We start from the raw sequence: 17,347 nt of genomic DNA, 5'->3' as shown, positions 1-17,347 counted from the left end.
GTTATTGGTTTTAATGGTTTCTGTTTTTAATTGTAACACCCCCGAGCCATTTTGGAAGGGCAGTATAAAAATCGAATAAAACAAACAAACAAACAAACAAACAAACGTGTTTTATTTTAAAACTTCTTTTTATTAACAGGCAACTGATACATTATATGACAAATTTTTAATTGTGAAAGTATAGCAACTTTTTACCAAGTCATTCTTTGATCACATGGCACCATGGTCCTAAATAAATGAATCATGTAATCCATGTTAAGGGGCATAGCTTTTCACTGCTCAGTAAGGACTCATTAAGGCATGCAAATAATCTTGGGCCGTTATAAAACACAGTTTGGTTTTTACTTGTGTCATCTTTGAGAAACTTCTCTCACATGAGCAGCTTGTTACTGGCATAACATAAGAAATTCTCTCTGGTTTCCCCAGTTGAGGCAGTAGCCAGGATTGCTTTTTATCAGCTTTGGCTGATACACCAGATACATCCATTTCTGGAGGTATATGACCTTAAAATAGTGGTAATGTGCTGCTAAACTCTAGGCTTGACTATTGTAATGCACTCTATGTGGGGCTGCCTTTGTACGTTGTCCAGAAACGACAACTGGTGCAGAATGTGGCAGCCAAATTGCCCTCTGGGTCAACCCAAAGTGACCATATAGTACTCATTTTAAAAGAATTGCACGGGCTGCCAATATGTTTCTGAACAAAAAACAAAGTGCTGGTTATTACCTATAATGTTCTCAATGGCTTGGGTCCAGGGTACTTAAGATTGTTGCCTATTAAGATCATCTGGAGTGGTCCGGTTATTGCCGGCTCGTTTGGTGGCGACTCGGGACCGGGTCGGCTGCCCCAAGGCTCTGGAATTTGCTCCCTGTTGAAATAAGAGCATCTCCTTCTCTGCTTGCTTGTAGGAGGACCCTCAAGATGTACCTGTTTTCCCAGGCTTTTAACTGAAATTTTATTTTTTTCCATATGTTTTTATCTATTGAGATAGTTTCACTTTTTTGTGAATTTTAATTGTTTAAACTGTTTTATATTTGTCATCTTTTAACTTTGTACAGCGCATAGAGATGTCTATATCAGGAGGTATAGAAATATGATTAAATAAATATATCAAAATAATAACAGTATAATTGATATTACAGGCAGCTGCCTTGCATGCCAACCAGTTTTGTAATACCAGCTAGGCCTATACCACTACAATACATTAAGGGGAAGGGGAACTAGCCTCAGGCCAGGTGAGGGAAAGTACATAATCATATGACATTAAAGGCCAGGCACTAAAGAAAGTCTAATGTACTTTTTGCGTATCTGGGGTGCATTCCCCCATGACCTCTCCTGTGCACGCCTGTGCTCACTGAGACTCCAGAAGGTTAGGATGCAAGCCAAATCATGGCTGGGGGCAGAGGTGCACTTAGATAATTTTGGAGCCTGGACCTAAAGGCCTTTGGAGGCCCCCCTCCCCCAGCTGGAAGTTAAGCATCATCCCCCTACACACACACACACACACACACACACCGTGATACACACAGTATTTTTAACGTGTTGTCTTGAGGGCACAAACAGCAACTGAACTCATAGGAATGTAAACATATAAAACAGGTATATTTGTGTCAATATACATTAGCAGAAACATTTCAAGACACAATTCAACATATTCCTATCTGATATATTTGGGATTTTGATTTTTTGAGGATTTGAGGGTCCCCAGAGGGTGTGGAGGCCCTGAACTTTGGCCCAGAAATCCAGGGGTAAGAGTGCCTCTGGCTGTGCTAGGGCCCACTGAAAAGTGTTCACCAGTGTTGATACTCCATGCAGTGGGAATAATGTTTTAAAAGCTCTTGCATGTGTGCTGGATGGAAAGCATGTCAACACAGCTGGTGCCTAGGATATGCAACGTCCACTTGCAAATTGTCAGCGGTGGGCCGCTGGCTACTGAACATATATAGGAAGTAAAGCACACTCCCAGGAGAATAGCTTCAGAGCTGGATGGGAGCACTGGCGCCATTCCAAAAGTGGGTCAAATTCAGGATTGTCATATTCTAATTCCCAAAATAGCAGTTATCCCTGATATTGATTGTTTTAACAACTTATTGTTTTATTTCAAGATTATTAAATACCTTGATGGTCTCTTGAATGGGACAGCAAGGTGGGATATAAATAAATTATAAATAAAATCTAGGCAGCTTGCTTCACATATTATGCTAACTGATAATTATGCAAATCAAACATTTAATTGTAATCAATTATATAAACAAATAAAATGTTGGTTCTAATAGCTGTATAAGTTCTTTTTGTTTCTTCTAGGGCTTACTGCCTAGGGCTGTGGTGTTGGTTTTCTTTTTTCTTATTGTTGTGGTTCTTTGTTTTTATGTCCTAAGCAAACCAATCTAGGTAACTGTATTTTTAGAAAAGCAGCGTGGAAATGTCTTCTTTTTTTTAAAAGGACCAACATTGAAAGAGACTGAGGCAAATCAAGCACGCCATGCATATTTAGATTACCAGTATTAATAAAGCCATTTTAACCTCAAGTCATCCTTCATAGATATATATCTATAAATATACTGCTGAAACATAAACACAATCCCCTCAAAATTTCTTTAAGTCCTAATACGTGCACACACATTCCTACGAGTCCCAGTATATCTTTTCTTGACCTGCTGTGTAACATTTTCAAGGGATAAGTGGCACCTGCCGCTGTGGAAGACAGCTTATCACGGGTAAGGCAGACGTCCTTGTTCTCTTTTTAAAAAACTATTTTATGCAGCACCTGTGTCTTTTTAAATCAGCTGCTGATGCTGTGCCTTTGCAGGCAATGGCAAAAGCAGCAAGAAGCACTGCACCAGACCTCTTCCTGGCATTAGCTCTGTCCAGCTGCCTCCCGCTCCCCAGGCCCCATCGGAAATCACCTCAGAATGATGCTCTGTCACAGAGGCATAGCAAGGTTGGATTGGGCCCAGAGACAAGTATATATCTTTGGTGATATATATAGGGAAGATAGGGAAGATATATATATCTCCCCTATGTGCCACAATAGAACATCATCCTAAATTATTCTTTTAAAGGTTTTGTAAATTGTGGATGATGCAAGTCATTTAATGGTACTAGAGAAAGACATGCTGTTCTGGTAGCTCCGGTCTTAAAACACACATCAATTTCAGAGGATGAAGACAACTGAAGGAAGCCCAGGCGGGTGTGTGGCTGGGGGAGCAAGTCATGTGACTTGCCTCTGGGCCCCCCCCCAAGGCAGTGGGCCCCCAGACAACTGTCTCCCCTTGCCCTATTATAGTTACGCCTCTGCTCTGTCACAACATAGCATTATTCCAAGGGCATGCTGGGAGCAAAAATGGCAGTCTGCTAGATGGAGCTGGCCTCTTGCAAGACCACTGGCAAAGGTACAGTACAAAAGGGGAAAGGAGAAGAAAAATGACTCCACCGTTGAAACCACCAATCGGCAGTTCTAAGCCGCCGCCTGCCTCAGGAGTTTGGAATAATTTCTCTAATTTCTCACCTACCCCTGGAAATTTGTTTTGTTTCATTTCTCCCGCCCTACTCCCCTCCGTGGTGTTTCTGATTAATCCATTCCTTGATCCAGGCCAGCTCCTGAACGGTGTTTTAGTTACTTTTTAGTCCAGAGTGGTTGACAAACAACAAGAGCATAAGAAGCAGTCCACTTGCCTTTCTGTAAATACTATCAATTTCATTAAACTGTTAATAATATTGATTCTACTCCATTGCCTGGTCCTTGTGTGCCACAACCTCCTCTGCCCCCCTCTGGATTCTACAACCCCAAACATTAAAATGTCATCAGAATTACTTCTAGGTGGATTTTTGGTTCAATTATTTGTGATGTGCTCTTGAAGGTCATTTCTTCAGTAGTGTCAGCTATATAGAAAACAAAGTCAGCTAAAGGATACTGGGCTCAATACACAATTTTTCTTGTCCAGTAAGGCTTCACTTAGGTTCTTTTATGTGGAAAGCCTTATAAGTATCATATGTAATAAAGTACTCAAAGGGAAAATAATCAGAATGATGGATGCCAGGATTATCAGGAAAATGACGTTATAAAGAAGAGTGTGTGCAGGGGGTGCTATCTTCTTGGGGGGCTTTCTACTGCTCCATCCTAAATATTAAATCACTGGACTGGCACAGGAGAAGTCAACAAGATAAATGTGCTGCCAGAAATATACTTTTCATCCAGTGGTTCAAAGCCCCATATTAAAATGGTCCTCTTATCTGTCCACAGTGAGTTGTGGCAGCAGACAGTGTGGATGGAGCCTCAGCATGACTCTTGGCTGTGTGTGCTGCTACGTTTAGGGAGCATGAATAAAGGTATTTATTCCTCAGGAAAAAAAATATACGAGACCAATTATTTTCTATGGAAACTGGAAAATAAACACCCAAACTGGCAGCAAAACATCTCCCTTCTGTTTAAGAAAAAGACCAAGTGAAAGGTTACTTTGTAATCTTCACTGCTAAAGTGTTTATTCAGTTACATTCCACATTAGTTTTTCTCAGACAAACAGAGTTTGGTACAACTCCCTGTGAAGTCAATGGAAAGAGTCCCTTTGACTTCAGTGGAAGCTAGGTCAGGACCATAGGGACACATTTAATTGTGGATTAGTCAGCCCAGCCCCTAACTCATTTAAGCCAAATGATTGGATTCAAGCCAATATGGTGCCATTAAAGTCAGGAGAACTCAATTTGTTTAAATCCAAGACTTTTGATAGGCTTCTGGATTAGCCTGGGTGAAAACAACATTTTAGTGGTTCTTAGTGAATGCTATGTACCTCTTTCCCTGCAGGTGACTCCCCAACATAACTGATTGCCATCTGAAGTGGGTGAGGGGGGAAAAGGTAAATGACAATATGGCAAACGTCCAGAAAAAACAATCATTTTCTAACGCCTCCAATGAAATGTTAATTTACAGTAACAGTGGCACATGCTCAATTTTTATCCAAAACAGCTAAAAGCCGGGGGGTGGGGGGTGGAATACTGTATTGACATTTTAAAATGTAAAATATGTAGCCATAAGATAAATATAATGGGATTTTTTTGTTTGTTTACTGAAAACTGTAGGTTTGGTTGAATTTTAGAGGTGTATTTGCAGGGGAGCTCTCTGATGTTTACTGAGAAGTAAGCCCTTCTGAATCCCATACTCCCAAATTGGGTGCATTGGATTGCAGCCTTACACTTCACTTCACTTCACTTTATTGCGGCCATAGACCAATACATAGTAAAACATAAATACCTGCAAAAACTCAGCAAGATAGGTCACACAAGTTGCAATGCAAAATTAACAGAATAAACCTAAGACAGTTGTAATAAACTCCAGACGGATCTTGCTGATGACCCAAAAGAACAGAGCACCCTCCATTACAATAATAGAAAAAATTCACAGAAAAAAGAAAGCAAAACATTACTGAAAGCCTAAACGGATGTACCAAACGGTATAACAGTACCTAGCCATTTTATTAATTAGCTCATCGTCAAGACTGGTCAGTAAGTACTTCAAATAAAAGCCATCCAAGTGCCCAGGAAAACGTTGCAACAAAGGGGACACTAATCTTAGCCTTACACATAAACACAAAAGTATTTAGCTTGTCTCTCATTGAGGCTTTTCTCATGGTCAGTGAGGAGAGCCGTAAGGGGGTTTGTGGGGAGAGTGGGCTTAGCCTGCTCTCCCCGCAGATGATCAAAAGGGAGCCCTGGGTGGTCGGATTGGCGACCCACACAACTGCCAGCTCCGTCATGGAGCCGGCGGGGGCTGTGGGGATTGGGGGCCACGTGGCCCCCAGAAATGTGCAGGGCATCCTGAAGAGACCCCCGGCCCCGGGAGGCTACTTGCAGCCTCCCGGTCAGGGGTCTACTCATGTGTCATCATGCACCACAGCAACACACGATCAAAAAAAGATGAGATTAATGGAGCACTTGCTCCGCTAACCTCGTTTTAGTTGAGGGGTGCTTTGGAGGGCTAGCAGCTGGGAGCCACGCGGCTCCCATTGCAGCACATGATCGCCCAAAAGTGGGCTAGGCTCCCTTAGCCCGCTTTTGGGCATTTGTGAGAATTGCCTCATTGTTCCACATATGTATTGTGAAAATCCATATGAAGAAGGCTTGTTTATGTTAAATAGAAATAATATAATTAATATTTCAGTGAAGTTTAGGCTGTAGTCCAATCCACATTCTCTTGGGAGTAAGTTCCACTTAAACATAGTTAGGACTTAGGAGGTATTGTCATGCACAGGCAAAACTGGGCTAACGGAGCTAAGCCCGGTCTTACCTGCGTGGGAGAACTGCCAGGATTGTGCCTGATCCCAGTGGTGCCTTGACGGCAAACCAACTGAGCCAGTCACCCTCTTAAATGGGGTTAAGAGAGTGAGTGTTCTCTTACCCCCTTTTTGCTGATCGTCTGCCAGCCCCAGCTGCTTGCAGCGGGGTGGGAGACTGCGTGGCTCCCAGCTGGCTGGTGTTGGAAGGCTCCCCATAATGCACCACACACTCATGTGGTGCAGTATGGGATGTCTGGGGGCGTCCCGGCCCACAAACCTTCAGCTTCCGGTAGCAGCTGGTGAATGTTTAGGCAAGCAATCTGCTCGCCCATCAAGAAGACCAGCACCATCTATGGGGGAGGTAAGCATTTTAAGGCTTCCTCCCCTGGAGCCCTTTCTCTGTGATCATGAGAAAGGGCTCTAGGACTGGACTAGAAGGCACGCATGCATATCTTTCTTTGCATAGTGCCCATTGAATGACAAGGGACAAATCAAACTGAAACTGAGGGGGTTTGGAAGAGTAACATCCTAAGTGTGGTCTTCATGACTTCTTCATGGTCATGACCCCTTCAGCATTGGGTCAATTCACATGTCATGCAGAACTACAGTTAAATCTGGGTTCTGCATGACATCCCTGAGCCTCTGGAGCATGTGTTCTCCCTTCCTCTGCCCGTGTGAGCATTGAAAGAATTCTACTTCTGAATATGGATAAAAACTGACCATTCTCAGAGCATGGTCTCTAAAGGCACATGATACAGCCACCTTGCAGCTAAGCAGATCTTGATGTGGTCAGTGCATGGATGGGAGACCTGTCTATGCAATCTTTGGATATGGGGCAGTAGCTCAGTAGCAGAGCATCTGCTTTTCATTAAAGGTCCCAGGTTCAATCCATGGCATATGCAGACACAGCTAGGAAAGACTCCTACCTGAAAACTTGGAGAAGCTGCTGCCAGTCAGAGTAGACAATACTAGCTAGATAGACCAATAGTCTGACTCAGTATAAGGTAGCTTCCTATATTTAGGAAAATCTTGGTTTATTGTAACCAATTTCCTTGAAATAACTTGAGATCTCTGAAACTCACTTCAAACTTCAGTTGAAGTCTCAGCTTATTTCATGCAAGTTGGTTAGGATAAATCAAGATTGGTCAGTTAGGACATCATGAGGCGGTTCTCTCACACAGCCTAACCCAGGCTAGGGATGTCCAGCATGGGTTAGGCTGCACATAAGAGCTGCTGGGATTGGGCTCTATCCCAGCAGGCCAGCACCACCTAGTCCAGTTTTTTAGCCCGGCTGCTAGCGGAGGTTAAGGAAGTAAGTGCTCCCTTAACTCAGGCTACTTGCTCATGTGCGAGCTGGGCTGCTTCCAGCCCAGCCACACACAGAGATGGGTGCTCTAGGGGGGAATCCCCCAATGCACCGTGTGTGTCAAAGAATCCTACTCTCTGGAGATTGTGGGATCTCCGTAGGCCAGGACAAGTCCTGGCCTGTGTTTACCCACGTTGCCAGGAGCAGCGCGGAGATTCATCTGTGATGCTCCAGGAAGTGCTGGTCATCTGGGGGAAGGTAGCTTGAGCCTTGCCTTCCTTCCCTGCCACTTGTCCACCCGTGTGTGCGTGTGGTCGTGTGAAAGGCCCCCATGATTGATCTTGATTTGTTTTTAACTGCAATCAGTTAAGTTCTAGAATTCTTCTGAGAGTAGGATTCTTTCGAGGCTTTTAGGGGAAGCGGAAGAGGGAGCATGTGTTCCCGACACTCAGGGGCATCAGCTAGAACCATAATTTAACTATGGTTCTATGTGACATCTGAAGTGGCCCATTGACTCAATTAGAACAAACTTGTTTTGAATGTCAAATCTCCCCAACCACCACTCTCCCAAAAGCCCAATTAGCATAAAGCCATCACACACACACACACACACACACACACACACACACACACACACACACGTACACACACGTACTGAGTGAGACTATTCACACGTGCATGCAAATCCAGGCTAAGGGAGCTCAGCCTGGTTTTGCACACGCATGTGAACCACCAGGATTGGGCTAATCCTGGTGGCTCCACAACGGTAAACCTGCCTATTTAGCCACCCTACTAAATGAGGTTAATGTCATGCCCCCACTTGAAGACAGTGGAGAGGAGTGGGGGGCAGGCAACCTACTAGAAGGTGGAGAGGCACCTGAGGAGGAGCAGTCCAGGGAGATAACTGAGACAGGCCAGGGCGAGTGTTTGGCACAGGAGGAGCCATCAGGACTGGGGGACCTTTGGGGAGAAGAGTCAGGATCTGATTCAGAGTTCGAATGGCCCCTATCTCCTTGAGGATGCAGACAGGAAAAACGTCAGCAACAGGTGAGGGAATTACGGAGGAGTTGTCGCCTTGCGAGGAGGCAACAGGAGCCAGACTGAATCTGTGACAGCTGGCGGGGGTGGAGTGTTGATTGAGTGCACGAGGCCAAGGACTATAGATCAGGCAGCCTGTGCCTTGAAGAACTGCTGGAAACAACATGTCAAATCAGCTTGAGCCTCCATCGTCGGAGAAATTTTGACCTTGAAATTGGGCTTCTCACTCCTCACTCCTGTATCCCTGGTGAGAATGTTGACAAATAAACAAATAAAGCTTCTGAAACCTGATATCTCTGACCAGCATCTTTCATTGGGTGAGCTTGTGACAGTTAAGGGAGCAAGCTCTCCCCTAACCTTGTTTATTTGCTCGTGTGTCAGCCGTGGCTTCTTGCAGCCATGGCTGGCCCACTTGGGGAGGGGAGGGGGGATCCTTATAATGCACTGCACACCCAACCCTCAGGGCTGCTTGGAGCAGCCACTAGGGATTTGCATGGAACCACAGCGGGGAAGCTCGAAAGCGGTAGGGGTGTGGCTTTAAGAGCTGAGGAGGGTGCACTTACCCCTCCTGCCGCTTTCCTCCTGCTGGCTTCTGTTGTATTCCAAGCCCATTGGGGCGGCAGCGTACCTCCCTGGTACCCTGTTGCCCCCGTTGTCCACATATGACCGGAAGTCTCTGATGTGCCTGTGCACGCCGGCATGTGCGCATCCCTGTGCCAGCGTGCGCAGGTGAGTCGGAGACTTCCGATCATATCTGGACAATGGGGGCAACAGGGGAGCAGAGAGGTACGCTGCCACCCTGATGGGCTTGGAATACAACGGACGCTGGTGGACGCTCTTAAATTTAGACACCTCCCTCTGTTGAACCGGCGGAACCACCGGTTCTTTGAACAGGATCCATGCACATCCCTAGCAGCCACTGGTCATCTGGATGGGAGATCTTCCCACCCAGGGAAGGGGAGAAGATTGTCTGCAGGGAAGGTAGGTTTAAGCTGCCTTCCCCGCAGCACACCCACAACCCCTTCTCACTGCTTGTGAGAAGAGGCTCAGTATTTTGTTAATTTATTATTAAATAAGTTATTGTAGAAAAGAAATAAATATTAATTCTCTGTTGGCATGCCACTCTAAAACTAACCTACCATGCTTGTTGCATGAACTTTCGCTTCCCACTCTGGTGAATCAATATAAGATTTAAGGTTATCTTAAACTATACATGATAGTGGCAAACCCATTTGTTTAAATGAAATCTGCCCCAATCACATATAAAGCAGGGGTGAGGTTCCAAGGTTTAGGGCAAAAGGGTACATGGCCCTCTTCACACTTGCCACTTACCTTAATCTCTTCCCCTTTTTTGTCCCAGCTGAGCTCACTTCTAGTTTTGGAATCTGGTAGAAGAGAAAATTGCCTGAGGGACAGACTGCAGGGAGGCAAACAATGGGCTGGTTTAGGAGTGTCCACACCTTATGGCTCAAAAAACTGTGTTCCTCACCCCCTGCTTCATACGTAATTGGGGCAGACCTGGGTTTAAATAAATGGGACTTCCTGCACCATTATCGTAGTTCAAGTCCCAAGGAGATGCTCATGGCAATTGTCATATTTTCAGAATATCTCTGACCATTAATATTTTGGTGTTTTTTTAAAAAAAATTAAGAATTTTTATTTTTTATTGAAAAGTATGAAAGAAAAAGGAAAAAATATAACATAACATTTCTTGAAACATATATCAAGGTAAAAACATTCGGAGTAAGTCAAAAATTCTAAGAGAGTTTGGTAACAATGGTCAACACTTGATTACACCTGATTGGCACTTGATTACACTGATTACATTGGATACAAAAAGCATCATAAATCAAATCCGGATATTGGGAACAAATGCTGTGCTTGCTGAATATTAAAATTTAAATGTCTCAGTAGAAGCACAGTTCGTATAAGCCGAAACTTTAGCAATTGAGGCATAGTCCCATAATTTCAAAAACCAGTCATTTAAAGAAGGGGTCTCAGAGACACTCCAATTGTAGGCATATATAATCTTAGCAGCAGTGATCATATATAAAGATAGCTCATTTAATTTAGAAGAAATATAAGGTTTCATCATACTTAACCATTAATATTTTGAATGTTGAACTAAACTCAGGAAACAGTGGGGCCTATTTTCTACAATGACTGGGGCATTTTCCAGATTACACACTGTTCAGTGGTAGTTTACTTCAGCTTGGCAGGATTGTCTTGAAACCGTAAATAAAGGGTGTTGAGCAAAGTCACTGGCAGGGGGAGCAGTCTTTTCTAGCTTGCGTGAACCTCCTACAATGGGAAAATGCAGCTACTTTTTTACAACATTGTAGTGTTAGAGGTTGTTGATTTTTATCCACAATAGGTAAAACAGCAGAGCACTAAGGAATGAGCACACACTCCAGTTACAGAGTAGGTAGCAGAGGATGGTTCGGATATTGCAGCTATTTAAAGAAAAGACATGGAGATCCTTGTATGACTAAACACTAAATATTTATTGGTTAAATACACTTAGATAGGAAAGACCTATCTCTAATCTAAAGGACTGCATAGTGGATAGGTAAGGAGAGAGAGAGATGTTTCCATCTGCTCTCTAGGAGGAAAGGAAGGATTGTGACTCAGCACAGGAAGTGCTGCAGAGTCAGTTCAGGGGTCATAGAGTAGGGACAGATAGGGAGATCCTGACTCACTGTCTCTACTCCCAATGCCCCTAGTGGTCATTAGGACAGTTGGTGCAAAAGGTCGATGCACTGAGAGTTCATCTCCAACATGTAGTACTGTAATGCAAAGATAAAACCCAGAAGAAGGCATCAGAAATGTGAACAGCACCTTGCTGACAGCACAGGGACCGCGATGTCGAAACACAGGCAGTATGGAAGCACACTTAACAGACCTGTAGTGGCACTGTTGTAGGGGGCAATCTGGAAAGTGCCCTGTTGGGAAGCCATGAATGTACAAAACAAGTGGAAGGCAGATAGGAAAAGGTTGACAGTGCTCCCCATGTTATATTCCATGTTACTTTTAAGTTGCCTGAACCGCTCACACATCATAGCCCCATTCAGACATTAAAAATCCCTCCGCTATAGCTATGTAGAGCAACACAAAGGGGGAGGCAGTCCTGCCCCTGCTGTGTCAGTCACACTTCCCACAAATTATGCAGTCGAGTTTCCCGCATTTGGGGAAATCGCAGGGTCAGCACACCCAGAGTGCAATGGATGAGCCTCACTCTGGGAAAACCACCTTCATGATCATGGTGTCTCCCTGCCAGGTAAGTGGGAATGCTGTGCACTCAGACTTACACCAGGGCTTGTTTGAAGAGGGAAGAGCCCAAAGTGTGATGGTAGGCACTTCTGTGATTGCCTAGCTAAATTGATCTAGCCTCCCAATCACAGACGTGCCTGCCATCATATTTAGGGCTTTTCCCTCTCCAGACAAGCCCCACTGTAAGCATGAGTGGTGGGGAGAAGCACTGGGTGTACAGGTGGGAGAAGGACATCCTCCCCCTTCGTGCCACTGTACATGGTTACAGCAGCCCAATTTTTAACATCTGAATGGGACTCATATGCAAAGTATTTCACATAGCTACGTAGGAACATAGGAAGCTGCCATATACTGAGTCAGACCATTGGTCTATCTAGCTCAATATTGTCTTCATAGACTGGCAGTGGCTTCCCCAAGGTTGCAGGCAGGAATCTCTCTCAGCTCTATCTTGGGGAAGCCAGGGAGAGAACTTGAAACCCAGATGCTCTTCCCAGAGCGGGCTCCATCCCCTAAGGGGAATATCTTACAGTGCTCACACATCAAGTCTCCCATTCATATGCAACCAGGGTGGATCCTGCTTAGCTAAGGGGACAAGTCATGCTTGCTACCACAAGACCAGCTCTCTTCTCCAAACCACTTCACAAACCACTAGCTATCTTTAACATTGAGGCGGGTCTCACAATCAGTGAGACCCACTTTTGCCGGTTTTGCGGGGAGAGTGGGCTAAGCCTGCTCTCCCCACAGATGAGCAGGGTGGGAGCCCTGGGCGGCAGGTTCAGCCACACACACGACTTCTGGCTCCATAATGGAGCTGGTGGGGGCTGGGGAGTTTGGGGACCGTGCGGCCCCCGGGAGCTCCAGTATGCCCTGCGCAAGTGCGCAGGGCATACTGGGGAGACCCCTGAGCCTGGAGGCTGCTTTTCAGCCTCTTGCCGGGGGTCTACTCATGAGTAGCCGTGGCACGGAGCTGCATCACGGCTACTCACGATCCCCAAAACTGGGTTTGTGGAGTGCTCTCTCCGCAAACCCGGTTTAATGGGTGGGCTACTTGAGTGGGTTACCCGCTCAGGAACCACCGGGCTCGCAGCTGAGCCCGGTGGTACACACGATTGTAGGAAATTGGGCTAGTGGAGGCTAGCCCAATTTTCTACAATTGTGTGAATAGCCTCACAGTCTGCACTGTGTAATGATTTGTGAAACACACACACACACCCCAATAATCTGATGGTTTTAAATTAAAACCACTTAGTTTTCTAACCAATGGGCTGAAGCATTGAGCTCAGTTTCTTTACAACTATTAGGAAATGCACTCTAAAATGTGTATTTTCCACACAGGTTCACAGAGCAGCAAGCATTACTGGTGAAGTAATCTGTTTGTATAGTATAGCTTGATGTATCAGTCAAGAGGCCTTTAGCCTAGTCACCAGCACCAGTTCTGCAGTCTAGAGCTCACAGCACCTGTCAAAAGGCTGTTGCTAGAGCAACTGGATTCTCTCATGGGATAGTCTTTTTGTTGGGAGGCAACTGGCCATTAAAGTTTATCTGCAGTGGCTATTTTTCATGAGGCTAACAAGAAAGGTAACTTGGTTTGGAGGCTTCACATTATGAATCTTGGCCAAACATGATCAACAGCTATCTAATAAGATTATCAGTGAGGTAACAGGGAATTAGCTTCTACAGCAAGGCTGTTATGTGACAGTCCTCTTGACTTCCTTTTAGCCTCCAGACAAGAAACTAGGATTTGCTCCTCCTCTTCATGCACATTATATTTCATTTTCCTGTGTGCATGTTGTGAAGTCTACAGACTGATTCTCAGGATGCAGACTAGAATTTGTGACAGTCTCCTATGCTATCGCTCTCTTATATCACTCTAATTGTTAATAAGGTCATCCACACAATAAAAAACTGTGTTCTAGCTGGGTTTGGGAGCTGTGTGTGCTTCCAATTTTTGGTTGTGTGGAAACAAGGTAGGAGGAAAACCTGGGTAGCGTTTCCTCCTACCTTGCTTCCACACAATCTCTTCTACCCAGGTTTTCCTCTAACGTTGCATACACACAACTAAACATTTGGAGTACACACAGTTCCCAAACCCAGCTAGAACACAGTGAGGCTATTCTGACGATCACCAGAAAGCGGGCTAAGGGAGCTTAGCCCGCTTTCCGGTGCTCGTCGGAACCAGCAGGCTCGTGGGCAAGCTTCCGGTGGTCGAACGGCCCCTGATCCCCGCAGCCACCACCAGCTATATGACTGAGCTGGTAATTGTGTGGGCAGCTGATCCGACTGCCCAGGGCTACATGTTTGATCATCTGTGGGGAGATGCAAACCACCGTAAGGCACTTCAGACCACTCATGTGAAGTGCCTCATTTTTTGATTGTGTGAATGACCTCAATTGCACTACAATCCATTTCTGAGCTCCATTCAAAGTGACTTATAAAGTCCTGTATGGCTTGAGACCAGAGTGTCTGAAGTAGTTTCTGCTCTCATATCAATTTACCATGCATTAACGTTGTCCACGGAGGGTCTATTCTGAATATTCCTGCCACCAGAGGTGAAACAGGTGGTGACTGATAATTGTTTACTGTTTGGAGGATGGGGTTTGTTTGTTTTTTGGTGATTTATTGAAGTCATTCACACAGTCAAATACTGTGTTCCACCCAGGTTTGGGAACTGTGTGTGCTCCCAATTTTCAGTTGTATGGAAGCAAGATAGGAGGAAAACCCGAGTGATTGTGTGGAAGCAAGATAACTGGGGTAGCTTTTCCTCCTACCTTGCTTCTACACAATCACTTCTACCTGCGTTTCCCTCTTACATTGCTTCCACACAACCAAAAATTGGGAGCATACACAACTCCCAAACCTGGGTAGAACACAATTATTGATGGTGTGAATGACCTCATTGTGCTAATGTGTTTTCTGCTTTTTGCTATTGTATACCTTTAGCCTAGTGTCACTCTGACAGAAATGTGGTATGCAAAGTAAACGTTACTTGACTTGATTTGACTGAGGAGAAGCCCTCTCTGTGGAACTCCCTCCATAGAGAGGCTTGCCTGGTACCCACTCACCTTGCTGTCTTTTCAGTAAAGCAAATAAACAAAAAAACCAGTCTGTAATCACACAGTCTGAAAACTCCCAATTTGCAGCTACATAAGGTCCTATCAGAGCGAAGGACACTTAGAAGCTCTTCGCATGATCAGTGCAAAGACCTTTGGGGCTAACTGCAGGGAAGGATGGTTAACCTTCCCTTCCCCCGCAGATGATCCTCTGTTGGTCTTTGGGTGGGCAGATCATTTGCCCAGATGAGCGGCGGCTTCCCTGTGGTGCTCCCGCGCCTCGCTCAGGTGCTCCAGGGGTCAGGCGCAGGGAAGCACCGCCATATGGCACCTCGCCCTCCGGAGCCCCAATAATGCACCACGTGAGTGCATGGTGCTTTACTGGGAGCCCCCCTCCACCCCCAATGTGCCTGCCATGGCCATTGACACACGATCACTTAGCCCCATTTTTGGGCGCACTTATGCCCCAAACCCAGGTTGAGCAGCGGGCTACTTAAAAGGTCTTGCTGCTGCACCACCGCTGGTTCTCATGTGCAGAGAAAACCGGGCAGAGCTTCCCTAGCCCAGTGTTCACAGCGCGTGAGAATAGCTTCTCCGTCTCAGATGCATCTAAATACAATTTTTTTTGGACAATGGTGGAAAGATGAATGTCAATAAGGTAATTCACACAACCTGTGAGTGGGTGGGGGGCATGAAGGCAGAGCCGCACTTACCTTCACTCAGATGATCTTAGCAGCGCTGCTTGTACGCCCACATGAGTGATGCTGCTGGGAGAAGTGTGGTGATCTGGAGGCTGTGGAAACTCAGTCTGGACTCCAGAAATCCCACAATGCACTGCACAAGGAGTGATTTCCTCACAATCTGGGCATTCTCAGGCAGTCCAAGCAGACACACACCCTTCTAGCTCAATAATAGCCTGGGACAAAAAACCAGCCTACCCAATGGGGCAGTACTGGGATGGGGCTTGATCCCAGTGCTCTACATGAGCAGCCCTACCTGGGTAGGGTACCTGTTCATGGTACCTGTTCATGTGAACAGCCTTATTGTCTATTTGCAAATCATGCACAGTTTTATAGAGAAACCCATTAGTCCATGAAAGAACTTTGTGCTGAAATTTCCCACCACCAAATGCTACTTAAACCACATGTAGGTGCTCTCATAATGCAGGTCATGTTTTTCTCTCTTCCTATGAAAAAGACCAGATACTTGCTTAATAATTATCATACTGTACTCAAACCCTCACTAGGGGTCCCATCCATCCCATCCATGCTAGGGATGCATATTGGGGCAAACAATCCCAACTGCACTTATACGCTGATGGGTCTGAGCTGTCAGTGACTGACCAGGAGAGAGAGCTTGTGGTTGTGGTGGACAGCTCATTGAAAGTGTCAACTCAATGTGCAGCAGCTGTGAAAAAGGTCAACTCCATGCTAGGGATCATTAGGGCCTTCTCCATTTTAAAAGGGCAATCAAGACGCATTTGTTCACCCAGGCTTCTAATTAGATACTGTTTTAATTGTGTTTTAATTGTTTTAACTTTTTAATTTTAATTGTTGAAATGTTTTAATCTTTTATTGGCTGTTTTTATTGTTTTGTAAACTGCCCAGAGAACTTGCGTTTTGGGCGGTATAGAAATGTATTAAACGAATGAATGAATAAATAAATAAATAAGGAAGGGGATTGAAAATAAAACTGCTAATATTATAATGCCGTTATACAAAACTATAGTGCGGCCACATTTTGAGTACTGCATACAGTTTTAGTCACGGTACCACAGAAAGGACATTATAGGACAAACAAATATTTATATACCACTTTTTGAAATATTTCCCAAAATAGTTTACATAGAAAAAATAATGTAGTAAGATGAATCCCAAAGGGCTCACATCCCCCAAAGGGCTCACATTCTAAAAAGAAACATAAGGCAGATACCAGCAACAGCCACTGGAGGGATGCTGTGCTGGGGTTGGATAGAGCCAGTTGCTTTCCCCCTGCTAAATAATATACTGTAAGAGAATCACCACTTTAAAAGGTGCTTCTTTACTCAGATAGCAGGGGAGAAGGTGAGAAAATTAGAACTGGAGAAGGTGCAGAAGAGGGCAACCAAAATGATCTGGGGCCTAGAGCACCTTCCTTACAAGGTAAGGCTACAACACTTGGCACATTTTAGTTTAGAAAAAAGACAACTGAGGGGAGACTTGATAGAGGTCTATAAAATTATGCATGTCGTGGAGAGAGAGGTTTTTCTCTCCCGCCAAAAAAACAAGACCCAGCGGTCATCTGATGAAACTGATTGTCAAGAAATTTGGGGCCAACAAAAGGAAGTACTTTTCCACACAATGCATAATCAACTGGTGGAATTCTTTGCCACAGGATGTGGTGACTGCCAGCAGCCTGGATGGCTTTAAGAGAGG

The 17,347-nt window shown here is 45.0% G+C and overlaps 1 pseudogene; it reads right to left on the bottom strand.

Annotated features, from left to right (window-relative positions):
- Positions 1-11,748: 11,748 nt before the first annotated feature.
- Positions 11,749-11,898, bottom strand: LOC128341411 (uncharacterized; annotated as a pseudogene).
- Between the last annotated feature and the right edge of the window lie 5,449 nt (positions 11,899-17,347).

This window comes from Hemicordylus capensis, chromosome 1 (assembly GCF_027244095.1).
Source record: "Hemicordylus capensis ecotype Gifberg chromosome 1, rHemCap1.1.pri, whole genome shotgun sequence".
NCBI lineage: Eukaryota > Metazoa > Chordata > Lepidosauria > Squamata > Cordylidae > Hemicordylus > Hemicordylus capensis.
This window is presented reverse-complemented; position numbering and strand designations above follow the sequence as displayed.